Source organism: Lissotriton vulgaris, chromosome 7 (genome assembly GCF_964263255.1).
Source record: "Lissotriton vulgaris chromosome 7, aLisVul1.2, whole genome shotgun sequence".
Classification (NCBI taxonomy): domain Eukaryota; kingdom Metazoa; phylum Chordata; class Amphibia; order Caudata; family Salamandridae; genus Lissotriton; species Lissotriton vulgaris.
The window spans coordinates 167,012,930-167,026,984 of record NC_141695.1 but is presented as its reverse complement, the minus strand read 5'-3'; the positions used below and the strand labels follow the sequence as shown (position 1 = coordinate 167,026,984).

At 53.6% G+C, this 14,055-nt stretch overlaps 1 protein-coding gene across 2 annotated transcripts in view; it reads right to left on the bottom strand.

Moving 5' to 3' along the window:
- The window catches only part of LOC147701077 (chemerin-like receptor 1), a 58,292-nt gene extending 49,930 nt beyond the window's left edge, over positions 1 to 8,362 (bottom strand). The window contains exons 1-2 of one of the 2 annotated variants that reach the window (XM_086929864.1): positions 8,278 to 8,359; positions 7,354 to 7,476 (exon numbers count right to left, since the gene is read on the bottom strand). The gene's annotated coding sequence lies outside the window, so the exon portion shown is untranslated. Of the gene's footprint in view, positions 1 to 7,353; positions 7,477 to 8,277 lie in introns of both variants that reach the window. The other variant, XM_086929863.1, reaches the window with a different exon arrangement.
- Between the last annotated feature and the right edge of the window lie 5,693 nt (positions 8,363 to 14,055).

Genomic DNA, 14,055 nt, shown 5'->3' with positions numbered 1-14,055 from the left:
GCCACGAAGTCCTCAGTGCTCCCCAGCACTGGAGGACAGGACAGGGCTCCAGCAGGGCTGGAGGCAGGCAGGGGGGCAAGGCTGGGCCAGAGCCAGCACACTGGGTCTCCAGGCAGGGAGACTCCCCAAGTGGCGGTCCTTCTGGCCCCAGCAGCGGCAAAAGCCCCCTCTGGCAGGATTCCAAAGTAGAACATTTTCCAAGGGGACACAGCCCCTTCTTATACTGTAAATTCCTTTGTTACAATGTGCAGGGTGGGGGGAAAACCAGTCGCAGCTGGTTCTGGAGCACTCTTGATAGCCCAACCACCCATTCCTTTCACTGGGGAGGCTAGGGTCATTAGACACACCACAGGGGGGCGGAGCCAGCATTGTGTGGGGAAAACCCAGCCCATCCAGGACCCAGGTACACTCCTCCCACACATCACTCATGCTAATCTCCCACTCACCACCGGGCAGACCCATCCAGACTTCCTGGAGCCTGGCATGCCAGCCAGCTCCAGCCAATCACGCTCCAGCACCCTCACTGCACACATATCTCAATGTCCAGAAGTAGCACTTCCCAACTAGACACACACATGCCGCAGACACCATCTTGCAGCATTCACTCTCACGAGTTCAGGCGTACCAAACTCGAGCCTGCACTCCTCACGCATCAGGAACTACCAGGGACACACACATTCCCCATGCATTCCTATGGGAGGGCAGGCCAGCCATACTACACGCACGCACTTTCACTCTGGGACCCAGGGGAAAGTGCGCAGAGACCCAAAAATCACTAACACAGGGTCACAAATAAGGCAAAAAGTCTAGGGGTGAACCTGCCCTGCGGGCCAAGTCCAACACAACCCCCTTCCAGCCAAAACGCAGGGGAGAACAATCACCACCGTGATGGACTTCCCTGCTTGGGGCGATAGAACACGGACGCAGGCCCGCCACTGCCGGGACACTCTCCTGTTCTATGCCACGGTGAACCCCTAGGATTCCTTCTAAAGCTACTGTAAGGACCAACTGGGCTACCCCACTGGTACTCCTCAGCTGTCCGCGGCCCGGACCAGGCCCTGGGCCACCCAGGTGCCACCGGCCCTTGCCAATTCGCAGAGTGGGGGGTAGTAACCCCTGGCACATAGTGTCCATTCTCCACTCTCCCTGTCCGCAAGACAGGACTAGACTGCCACTGGTTCACCAACCTTTGGCCTACAACCTCAGGCGGACCAGGAGTCTCAGAGAAGGCTTTCCTCCCCTTACCTCTTCTTCCAGGGTTCCTCCTCCTCCTGCGAGGGGGACACCCCGAACGCCATTCCAACCTAGGGTTTAACCCCTCAGGTTGCGCCGGGGTCAGAGGTGGGCTTTCCCACCCTCTGCACCCCCTTCCAGAGGTCTGCCCTCTCCCAACTGGAGAAGTTCCCCTGGAAGAGCCGGTCAGGACACTGCTTACAGTCGTCCTACCCTTCAGGTCAGGCCGAACCTGCACCTGGCCTCTCAACCTCCGGTCTAAAACCTTTAGTGGAATAATTGCCTGGCACTCCAGGACTTCTGAGGACTCACACGCAATCCCCCTGAGGCTGACACATGACCCATGTGTCGTGTGACGGTCTGTCTGGCGCAGATCTCCCGCCTCCTGTCCACCTGACAGGGCGCAGAGATCCCCCAGACCAGAAGTGGCGCCACCCGGGTCCACCCAAGACCTAGCCCAACTGGCTAGTCTCTGGTCCACTGGTGCATCCACTGGGAAACTCGTCCCCCAATCACTCCTCGCTTTGGACTTCTGTGCCCTCCCAACTGGAGCGACACTGCCTGACACTGGAACCCCTGGAGTTCTGGTTACAGACACTCCAGGTTCCCTAGACACTAGGAGATCCTCCTCAAGTGTACTCACAGGACAGCCTAGGTCCCTAACCTGGTGTTCCCTCAAGAAACCACCCAAGTTCTGAGACAGGGCTTCGGGCCTCTGGGTGCTCTCAGGCACCCCCTGACTCCTGCTCCACTGAGCCAGGCAGTCAGCCCCTTTACCCTTCTCACTATACTGGGACCTAGCTGGGCTACACTGAGCCTCTTCCACCACGCTGGGCTGGAAGCTCCCTGTACCACTGCTGTTGGACTCACTCTCTAATGACTGTACAGAACCTCTCGCCCTCTCCCAGCGGTCCGCTTCATCTGCAAGCTCACATGCCTCAGACAATCCACACCCCAACAGGTGTGTGCGCAACCCTGGAGAACAACAACTGAGCAGGTGCTCCTTGACAATCAGATCAAACAAGACATCAAAATCATCTCTCGTGTTAACCTTCACCCAATCAAACAGTGTCCCACAACATTCATCCTCAAACTCCTCCCACGACTGGTGAGGCAGCTTCCTACTGCCCCTGAATTTCAACCTTAACTCCTCCTCTGGGGAAACAGGTACCAGACTGGGGGAACTGGGAGTGGGACTGCTCGCACTGGGCTCTACATAGCTGCCACCACTGGACTCCACCCTCCCTGGGGGATCCAGAAAATTAAGACTGCGGGCAGGGGATAACCTACACTCTAGGGCTATCTTCTCCCTGGCCAAGGCCCTCTCAGCCTCTGCAATCCGCTCATTCACACCCAGCTGTGCCATCTTCCAGGCATACTCTAACCTGAGCTTCTCCATGGCCAGCTGGTGCTCCCTCTCTTCTCTCCTATCCACCCACTCTTCTGGGGACAGGGAAAGGGATGGGGGGCTACATCTGACACGGGACCCAGCAAGGGACTCCCCATCTAGGGGGTACTCGCTCTCTGCTGGCGCCCATCCACTGTCAAACTCACTCTCCACATCAGACTCTTCAGGGCTCCCCTCAGACCCACCACCCTCATGGTGTGCGGTCTGGGCCCTCTCCCTTTCACCGTGCTCACGCTCCCAGTCACTCTTCTGCCACAGGATCATGTTATCCCTAAGCTTGGACTGGGTGTCTGACTCACTCACTGGGATGTCTCTCTCCTTACATAACCGTACCAACTCATGCACACTGTACTTAGACAGGCCACACAGGTTAAAAGGAGATTCCATCTTGACAGGATGCTCACAAACACGTGCAACACAAGGGAACTAGCAATCTGAAGTAAAAGTACACAATTCCAAAATTTCAACACTCTCCTTAAAAAAAAGAACTCACTCATGCGTCCAGGAAAACACACCATTCATCCACACACACCCTCCCCTCGGATCGGTAAGGCAGTTTCTACCACCCCTGACTTCTCAACCTGACCACATGTGACACAGGTACCAAACTCTGGAAGCAGGGCGGGGGACAAATGTACTGAACACAATTATCAAATGACACTCTTCAGGAGAAGCAATAATGGAACTTCACCAAAACACAATAATCCCCAAAAATGTGGTCATCTAAAATGCAGAGCTTTGTAGTGGCCAGCTGCTACTGTGGTACAACGCAAACACAAATTCTTATCCTCACCGCTTGCCGCCAATGTTAGACCCGGGACCCTGGCCGGCCAAGACTCACGTCGAGGTCAGTCAGGGATCGCCAGTTCTAAGTGTCAGGGCAAGGGAGTCACACACCAAGGCAACCCCTACTCGCCCTCTAGGTAACGTGGCGCGAGCAGTCAAGGCTAAACTTGGAGGCGATGTAAGTTAAGTATTTGCGCACGCACCCCAGCAACAACACCCAAGGCCCACCACAAAGAAAACACTCCACACAAGGTTATGTAAAAATAGCCTTTGTATTATAAAAATATACATCAGATAAAACACACATCTTATTACACGGTGCCAACAGGCACGGGCGGAATTTACAAGGGATATTTGTACAGGACAGGGCCACCTGGACCACTGTCAAGGGTATCAGCACTTTTAGAAATAATTACTGTAGCACAAAAAATATAACAGTAGAGCATACAACCAGTAATCACTGGTAACAGGACCTCTCTAGTACCACCTGTACTAGGGAGAAAACAACCACCTACACGTCACACTACCTGTAGGGGTGCAAAAGCAACACACATGATGTCGTAACATTCAGAGGTGTAAAAGGACAAAGAGAACACATGATGAATAATCTACCCATTCAGAGGTGTAAGCCAAGCACATGATGCCGTAACATTCAGAGGTGTAAAATCACTAACAATTCCCCCCAACTCACCAGTCACCACCTGTGACTGTCCCGGTGTCCCAATGTCAGGGCCTAAACGTGGCAGTTGTCCACTAAGTGCTGGACAACTGGAGCAGGGAATGTTAGCGCAAAGTTGGAGCCTCACTGGACTCCCAGACAAGAAATTACCCCCTCAGAGCCTCTCTCAGGCTTTCAGACCAGGGGGGGGGGAACTCGAGCCTCTCAGGGCTCGCGAAGCAAAAGGCAGGCTGGAGCCTCTCCGGACTCCCAGCCAATGGTGCAGCCTCGCTGGGCTGTGGGGTCCCTCTCTCTGGGGACCCGGGGTACGGACAAATGCTCCTCAAGAGCCTCTCTCAGCTCTTCGTAGATGCGCCCACGAGCCCCTCTGGCTCGCTAGACAAGGAATGTGCGGGACGCTGGAGCCTCTCTGGGCTCTTCAATACACAATGCCCCTGAGCCCTCAGGCTCCAAAAACACAAAGGCGCGAGGTCGCGCTACAGAGAGGGGGCGGGGCGGACACCGGCAATGTGTCCCGACGCTCCCCCCCTCCTCTGCAGGCACCTACCGGTCTGGCGCTGGGCTTTCCAGCGGCGGCGGGTCTCTCCCGCTGGTCCCGGGGCTCTCCTTCCCTCTCGGGGAGCCTCGGCAGGCTCTCTCGTGGCTCGGCGAGGGAGGCGGGACTTCCGGTCGGCCTTTCCGGGGCCGCGCTCTGATTGGCCGGCCGGCCGGAGCACTTCCGGGTCGTCGCGGGCAGCGCGGCGGCCCGTTTTAGGCAGGCAGGCGGCTTCCCAGGATCCGAGGAGTGGGCTCCCTCGTGAATCCAATAAATCACGGACCTGGGCAAAATAATACGGCAATGAGCGGGGTGGCACCCGCGCCGTCAAACCACCACACGGGGCGATCGGAGGCCGGGTGGGCACCGGCCTCTGCAGACCACAGCGCTCCCAAGCGCTGCAGGCACAAGTAAGCGCTCGTAAGCGCTAAACAGCAGCAAAAAGCGCTCCCAGGCGCTAGGGGTAAAATCCAGCGTTTCCAAGCGCTAGGCAGGCGATCTCAGCGCTCCTAGCGCTGAAGGGCAGAGAGCAGCGCTCTCAGGCTGCAGGCCACGAAGTCCTCAGTGCTCCCCAGCACTGGAGGACAGGACAGGGCTCCAGCAGGGCTGGAGGCAGGCAGGGGGGCAAGGCTGGGCCAGAGCCAGCACACTGGGTCTCCAGGCAGGGAGACTCCCCAAGTGGCGGTCCTTCTGGCCCCAGCAGCGGCAAAAGCCCCCTCTGGCAGGATTCCAAAGTAGAACATTTTCCAAGGGGACACAGCCCCTTCTTATACTGTAAATTCCTTTGTTACAATGTGCAGGGTGGGGGGAAAACCAGTCGCAGCTGGTTCTGGAGCACTCTTGATAGCCCAACCACCCATTCCTTTCACTGGGGAGGCTAGGGTCATTAGACACACCACAGGGGGGCGGAGCCAGCATTGTGTGGGGAAAACCCAGCCCATCCAGGACCCAGGTACACTCCTCCCACACATCACTCATGCTAATCTCCCACTCACCACCGGGCAGACCCATCCAGACTTCCTGGAGCCTGGCATGCCAGCCAGCTCCAGCCAATCACGCTCCAGCACCCTCACTGCACACATATCTCAATGTCCAGAAGTAGCACTTCCCAACTAGACACACACATGCCGCAGACACCATCTTGCAGCATTCACTCTCACGAGTTCAGGCGTACCAAACTCGAGCCTGCACTCCTCACGCATCAGGAACTACCAGGGACACACACATTCCCCATGCATTCCTATGGGAGGGCAGGCCAGCCATACTACACGCACGCACTTTCACTCTGGGACCCAGGGGAAAGTGCGCAGAGACCCAAAAATCACTAACACAGGGTCACAAATAAGGCAAAAAGTCTAGGGGTGAACCTGCCCTGCGGGCCAAGTCCAACAAAATGAAGGAAGGATACAGTCGGGCCATGACACTTTGTGTACTTATGGATTGGTTAACGATAGTCCCCAGAGAATATCACCACGGGAGGGCACTGGAATGTGACTGGAAGGGGCGGGGACAGAGGATACTGGCGTCACTCATAATAGGTGGCTGACTATAATTGCCAGTGACTTGAGGGGGGAGTTTGGGGGGTATAAAATGCAGATACTAAATTGTGTTGTTGACCGGGCCTCTCTTTGAGGTGGCCACCATGACATCTACGCTGGAATGTACTGGTACGCCGCCCAGCCTCCGGGATGTGTGCTGAATGGCTGTGTGTAATTTTATAACACGAATGTGCTTTCAGATGTCATGAGCGAGAAGGTTGACCTACTCCGATGCTTTGTTTATAACTCTGCAATAAAAACATATAAAAAAAAAAAATTAACAGAGGTGATGCCACAGCGAGAGCTGGGCTCCTGTAAATATGGCGTCTCTTACTTCATTAGACAAGCAGCAGCGCTTACTCGCTCTTCTACCCCAGCAGGGGCGGGTCACAATTGCTGGGGTCCTTACCCCTTATGGATGCTACAACCACAGGGCTTGCCTACAGTGACCCGTGAGGTGCAGACAAGTTCACCGCTTCCGCGCTTCCGGTGTTTGTCGTTCCAGGGACTCGTGACCGGTCAGCCCCTGGTCTGTGCCCGCCCAATGGTCATCTAAGGCCATAGGCCAGGCTGGTTCTGAAGGAGAACCTTCCTGGCTAATTCTGTTGACTCCGGATGAACGCGAAGCACCCACGGATGAAGCTTGTTTTCCCAAGCCCCTGGGAAGCAGTTTACAAAGATGCACCCGTCGAGTGCGAGACCCTTAATGGACCCGTGTGTCATGAAGCAGGCATCTGGGAGCTTGGCACCGGGGCTCAGGTCTTAAAAGCCGTGCCAGCCTTCCATTATTACCCGTGCGTGTCTGTATGTATCGGCCATCAGTGCACGATTTCGCGTATGCAATACACGAGGCTGCCGACTGTTCTAGAAAACTGATGTATGTGCCTAGCGCTTGATATCAGCTTTAAAGCGCTCTCATTTTAGGCAGGAAAGGAACTGCGACACGAGTAGACACAACGACTGTGCACAAAATTAAAACATTCATGTCAAATGGAAACATGGAATTATATCTTTATCCAGGTTTCACTGTCACTAACGCAGACACAAGCTTCGACCTGGGAATCGATCACAGTAGCATGTGAATCTGTGGTCCACAGATATCAGAGACCCGCGGTCGCGCCGGCTTTGCTCCCCGCTTCACCGCTCCCCGTTTCCGATCCCCCCTGCTGCTCACCTTCTAGCTGTCGGCAGTCTGCCGTCTGCCGTCGTTGTTCTGCTCACTTGCCCAGCACTCTCTCCGATGCCCCAGTCTCTCTCAATCGATCTGCCAGCTGTCGCATCTCACCAGAAGAACGACCTGAGATCAGAGAGTGGAGACACAAAATGAAATCGTGTCATCTCTTCCGCCAGCTCCGTTATCTCTCGATTTTCGTGACAGCACCAAAGACGTGTCTTTTATCAAATGCAATAAGTTCTCATCTTCCTCCTCTATCTTGATTTCCGCTCCTTGCCCTGGTGGCAGGAGAGCCGACCCATGTTCACTTTGGTAACTTCGAAAGTCCCTCCAGCACGTAAATAATAACAACTCGCACTCTCTTCTATTTCTTGATTATTTTTCTAGCCCTTCCTTTTCTTTCTTTCCGTGTGTATTTTGAAATTGGCTCCTTTCCCTCTTTAAGGCTTTGTGTCCCGTGACTCTCTCATTAGGTTTTCTATGTCTCTTCCTTCTCCCCTATATCTGCTATGATAGTTCCATTGGTTGAGCACCTGTAACAGAGTTCTTTGTTTGAACCGCAGGACAATATTGCATGTACCCCACCAGAAGGTGTCAGAGCGCTTTACATGAGCACCAGATGCATTACAGACGGACGCATTAACGTTTTTAGGCACTGTGAGATTAAGTTATTTACCCAGAATCACAGGATGTTTGATCCTCCAGCCAGACTCGAACCGGGCTCCCCACATTCAAAGTTTGCCGCTCGTTTCTTTATTTCCTTTTCTCCGATCCATGTCTTCGATTATCCCTCTCATTAATATTTACGATTTTTAATTATGTTTCCTTTAATTATTTCCAACACTCTGCCACTTCTGCTCAGTGGTATTCTCCTTTCCACCCCTTTCTCCGGTCCGCCTCGTTCACCCCCTGCCCGGTGCTTACCTTGTGCACTGCCCGGTCCGCGCGACCTGCCCTCTGCCCTGTGCGGTCTCTGCGGCTCTGAACCCCCTGCCTTGTCTTCACGCGCCAGGAAAGAAGTGACAGCGGAGAGGGCGTCGCGCGAGCAGGGCCGCGTGGCGCAACACGAGGACACGGGAGAGGCTCAGAGGCCACCGGAGAGGAAGTGCCCCGCAGGGGGGAGGGAGGGAGGGTGGAGGGGTGTTGATGGGAATGGAGAGAACAACAATCAGGGGTTTGGGCTGCACTTTCGAAATTTAGCTGGAAGCGGCTTCTTTGAAGTAATCACAAGTAAAAAGAGGAGCACAGCTGCTTTCCTTTTGCCCTGCATTAATAACTCGTTCCCAAACTTCTCAAGCTGCACCTCACAATGAATTCTTTCCGTTGCTGCATCTTGGTTCGTCGTGTGTTTAGTACACACATGTAGTGTATCGTTTGCCAACAGCGGCAGGTGGTCGTATCATGATGGGCTGCGCTGGCTCGGGCACTTACAGTGCGTAAAGTCAATCCATGTACACGCTACTTCCCTGAGTTGGAGCGTTATTTGCAGACAGCACGGCTGTCGGAAACAGTGCGAGGGGGGCCTCTTCTGAGCTGCGCTCTCCGGAAATAGACTCACCTGGACATTAGTGATCCGGAAACCGGGGCCAGAAAGAGTGAGCACAGATTGTGCCCCAACTCATCTGTAATAGTGCTTGGAGCACGAATCAGCGGGTGCGCGGTTTACAAAGGATCACACAGGAATGGGGAGTCACACAGTTTGTGATCCCACCTTTTACAGAAGGAGATGACAAGTTGAGTAATTTGCTTCCACGCATGGGCGTAGGAAGTGTGGGGGACGCGGGGGATACCTTATCTTCGCCATTACCGAGGGCGAGGCGCGACGTCAGACACGCCCACCTCAGCTGGCCACACCCCCTAATTCGAATATAAAAGTGCGCGCAGCTGGAAAGCGCGACACTCTGAACCTCGAGTCTCCTGAGGCGGAAGCCGGGAGTGAGCTTGTAATTTTAAAATCTATTGCTGTGTGATACTCTGTTACTTTTAATTCCACTCACCTCCTTGCTCACAAACAGCGGATCTAGCGCTGCAACGATACCTTATCTTCGCCATTACCGAGGGCGAGGCGCGACGTCAGACACGCCCACCTCAGCTGGCCACACCCCCGTGACGCCCTTCCCCACAGGCATAAATTATGTGTCTCGCTAGGAAGCGCAGCGGACGGGCGCAGCGGGCGCGCCGTCAGCGCGCCGAAGGCGCGCCAAAGGCAAGCCCGTCTGGGCCCGTCCGGGCCTGGACCGAGCCCAGGGCCAGACCCCCTGCCTGTTCCACCGATTCTACCCGCAAGTGCTGGACCAACACCCAACTACATCTACTAAATCCCTCCCCCTGCTCGGCCATTACCCTCTGCAACCCAGACCACTTAGAATCTGCTCCTTTCCATTGTCCTCAATGTAACTTCACTCTCCAGTCCTACCAATCTCGTCTGCCTTCTCTTCCCACACCGCAGCTCTCCTCATCTAACCACCGGACGCTGAAAGCAGGCTTGGTCAACTGCCGGTCTCTCCCCCGTCATGCCAACGACATCTGGATGTCTATTTCCTCTGACGAGTGGGATATTTTATTTCTCACTGAGTCCTGGATCACTGATTCCTCCTCTCCGGATATCTATCTGGCCATCCCCCCAGGCTACGACATAAAATGCATTAACCGGGCTGGAGGAAAATCTGGAGGCGGACTAGCCGTCATCCTCAAATCCCATCTTCAGCTGACCATTACCAAACTTACCAATATTGGCATAATTGAAGCCATGTACTTCTCTGTAGCTGACTCCGCGGCAGTTATACTGGCTGGCACCTTAGTTTATAACCCCCCAACCGCCGCCTCCCCTTCACTTACTGCTCTTACCCACCAGCTGGCTGATCTATCCCTTAAACACCAATATTTCCTAGTCCTAGGTGACTTTAACCTCCACGTAGATAACCCTCTCTGCGTGAAGGCGAACAATCTGTTGGAAACCATGGATAGTCTGAACCTTACACAACTAGTCACCGGTCCCACTCATGTGGCTGGCCACACCCTGGACCTTATTTTCGCCAATTTTTCGACTATCACTGTCCTCCCCCCCCTCCCCCTTACTTGGTCCGACCACTATCTTATCCCTTTCTCTCTTGTCCTTGGCCGGAAAGCTGTCGCCCTGGTACCCAGGAAGGAGTTGGGAAGAAAGTGGCACAAGGTCACATGTGCCACCTTGGACCCGGTATTCCACGTCCAGACGGATTACCCTTCCTCTGATATTGACGGAAATGTTTCTAGGCTAAACACTGCCCTTTTCAATGCTATCGACTCCATTGCTCCCCTTAAAATCATTGCCTCCACTAGATCTCGCCCCTCCGCCCCCTGGTTCTCCACCTCCCTCCGTGAGGAAAAAAGCAGATGCAAAGCACTCGAACGTAAGTGGAGACTAAACTATGACCCCGAAGCTAAACTTACTTACAAATCTGCCTTGAAAAAATTCCTCAAACATAAAAAAATCACTATGAAAGACCATTTCTCTCTTCAAATTGCCAATGCCAAAAACACGTCAAAAACCCTCTTCACCATTGTCAAAGACTTCATTAATCCTCCGGCTAGGGCCACTCAGAACTCTGCGAGTCAGGCCCTGTGCGAGGGACTCTCTGATTATTTCCTTGAAAAAATTAACAAACTCTGCATCTCTTTCCCTAAAGGGCTAGCCTCCCTGCCTCCCCCCACTAGTCCCCCAGCTTCTTCGTCCTTCCTCTCCTTCAATAAACTCAACCGGGACGATGCTATTAGGTTACTTACCCATTGCAAATCTGGCGCTCCCTCTGACCCTGTCCCTGCGAAACTCATGGGAGAGCTGGCGCCCTCACTAGCCAGCTCCTTCCTCTCCATCTGGAACGCCTCCCTTCACCATGGCTTTTTCCCTACCACTTGGAAGGAGGCCTTGGTGATTCCCATCCTAAAAAAGGCTGATGCTGATCCCACTGTTTTCGCCAACTACCGCCCCATTTCCCTTCTCCCCAAACCCGCTAAGGTCCTGGAAAAAGCCGTGCAGTTGCAACTCACGGAGTATTTGGAAAGCAACTCTCTACTTCACGACTCACAATCCGGATTTCGGGCGGGATTCAGCACGGAGACGGCATTACTGGAAGTATCGGAAACAATTCGGGAATGCGTGGACAGGGGCGAGGAGGCCATGCTGGTCCTCCTCGACCTGTCCGCAGCATTTGATACGGTCTCCCACCTCATCCTCCTTGACCGACTCAAACAGATAGGCATTGGCGGCACTGCCTTTAGCTGGATCGAGTCCTTCCTCTCGGGAAGAAGTCAGAGGGTACTGTTGCGGCCTTTTAAATCGGACGAAAAACCCCTGTCATGCGGTGTGCCACAAGGCTCCGCCCTCAGCCCCCTGTTTTTTAACATCTATCTCGCCCCACTGGCCGATGTTGTGGAGTCCTACGGAGTCAGGGTGGTCTCCTATGCTGACGATACTCAGCTGGTGTTCTCCTTCAGAGACCACTCGGACTCCGCGTTCTCCAACTTCCGCCAGTGCCTCAACAACATCAGTGTCTGGATGACTGATAACCATCTTAGACTCAATGCAGACAAGACAGAGGTGCTGTTTTTCAACCAGAAAAATCCCATCCCTTCCTCTTGCTGGTGGCCCACGGCACTTGATCCCGCTCCCTCTCCTGTCCACTCTGCTCGTAACCTGGGTTTTCAGTTTGACGACTCCCTCTCATGCAAAACTCAGGTCAATAAAGTGACCTCTGCCTGCTTCCTGAAGTTGCGCATGATCAAAAAGATACTCCCCTATCTCCCTCTGGATTCCCGCCGTACAGTGACCCATGCCCTCATCACGTTTCACTTGGACTACGCTAACAGCCTTTATGCTGGTGCCCCCCAATATCTGATAGACCGGCTTCAGATTGTCCAGAATGCGGCGGCCAGATTGATTGGCAACATTCCCTACCGTCAATCAGTCTCCGCTTATCGTAAGGAACTTCACTGGCTACCAGTGGCCAGCCGTATCCAGTTCAAAATCCTTACCCTTACCTACCGAGCCATCAACGACCTCGGACCCAACTACCTGAAAAAACGTGTCTCAATATCCCGCTCCATCAGATCCTTGAGATCCAATGACCTCCGCCTTCTGATCTCTCCCCGTTTTAGACTCTCTAGAATGGGTGGCAGAGGGTTCAGTGTCATCGCGGCAAAACTGTGGAACGCTCGATCTTAGATTCTGTCCCTCCGAATCCATCTTCCGGGCCAAACTTAAAACTTGGCTCTTCTCTGGACTCTGATTTTACTCTGCTGTGTTCCCTCCATGCTCCTCTCTTCTCCCTGGAGGTTCAGGTTCTAGCGCCGGGACACCCCCTCGGGGGTAGCTGTGCGCTCTACAAACTACATAAATAAATAAATAAATAAATAAATATATCCCCCCCAGATTTTGTAGTGGGGGGGACACGGGGGACAAGGGGGGAGGGGACAAAAGAATTTCCCCTCTCCCTTCTGTCAGTCGCAGGGCCATTGACACCTCAAAGCGCTGGTGCTTTCAGGTGCCACTAAGTGCTTTGAGGTGCCAATGGCCCTGCTACTGACAGACGGGAGAGGGGAGATTCTTTTGTCAAAGCCTTTCAGGTGCCGATGGCCCTTCCCTTTTGTTGTGCTGCAAACCTCCAGAAATTTTCGCACCTCGTTCTCCCTGCAATGGCTGCCTGCACTCTGTACTTCTAGGACAAAGGAGGAGAGACAGTTTGTTAATTGCTTCGCGCAAGAAATCATTGTCCACACCTCTTTTAGGAGCAAGAAAGGCCACGTTATTTTAGGACAGGTGCATCATAAATTTCATGAACACATTCATTATTTATTTATTTACATAATTCAACTCTACAGTGAGCCTACGAAACCTAAATCCCAAAACCCCGAACAAACTCCTGCCTACTACCCCTAGACCTACCCAACGAGCTACCCTTCAGGATGGCCAACCCGCTCCAGGCTGCCCACCCCCACTAGCAAAAACCCGCCTCCAAAAAGAACAAAGGCACCCGTCCTAACAGTGGCAAACCTACCAAACGAAGCAGCGCCTAGAGCACCGCAAAATAAAAAACCCACAAAATAAATAAAAAAGAGGGAGGGTGGGTGGGGCAAAACAAACCTCCCTTCTAGCCTCCCGCCACGCAGTTCCCAACCGCCAGCCTGTCTCCCTTATATCCCCTCCGCTAATCAGTCCCCACCTGATTCCTGATTCTCGCGCGAACATACCCAGGAAGAGACCGGCTCGCGCCTGGCTCTCCCTGGGTCCCCCCTCGCGCAAGAAATCATTGTCCACACCTCTTTTAGGAGCAAGAAAGGCCACTTTATTTTAGGACAGGTGCATCATAAATTTCATGAACACATTCATTATTTATTTATTTACATAATTCAACTCTACAGTGAGCCTACGAAACCTAAATCCCAAAACCCCGAACAAACTCCTGCCTACTACCCCTAGACCTACCCAACGAGCTACCCTTCAGGATGGCCAACCCGCTCCAGGCTGCCCACCCCCACTAGCAAAAACCCGCCACCCAGGAAAACCTTTAGCGTTTTCCTGCCCCACCTAAAAATGGAAAGGAAGGAGCACACCACAACTGCACCTGAAGAACTTTGCTAATCAAATCCCTGAGTTCCAGAAGGTAAAAAGAGATGCCCAAAGCAGATAGATGCACACCGTCCTCACAAAATAAATGATGTTCA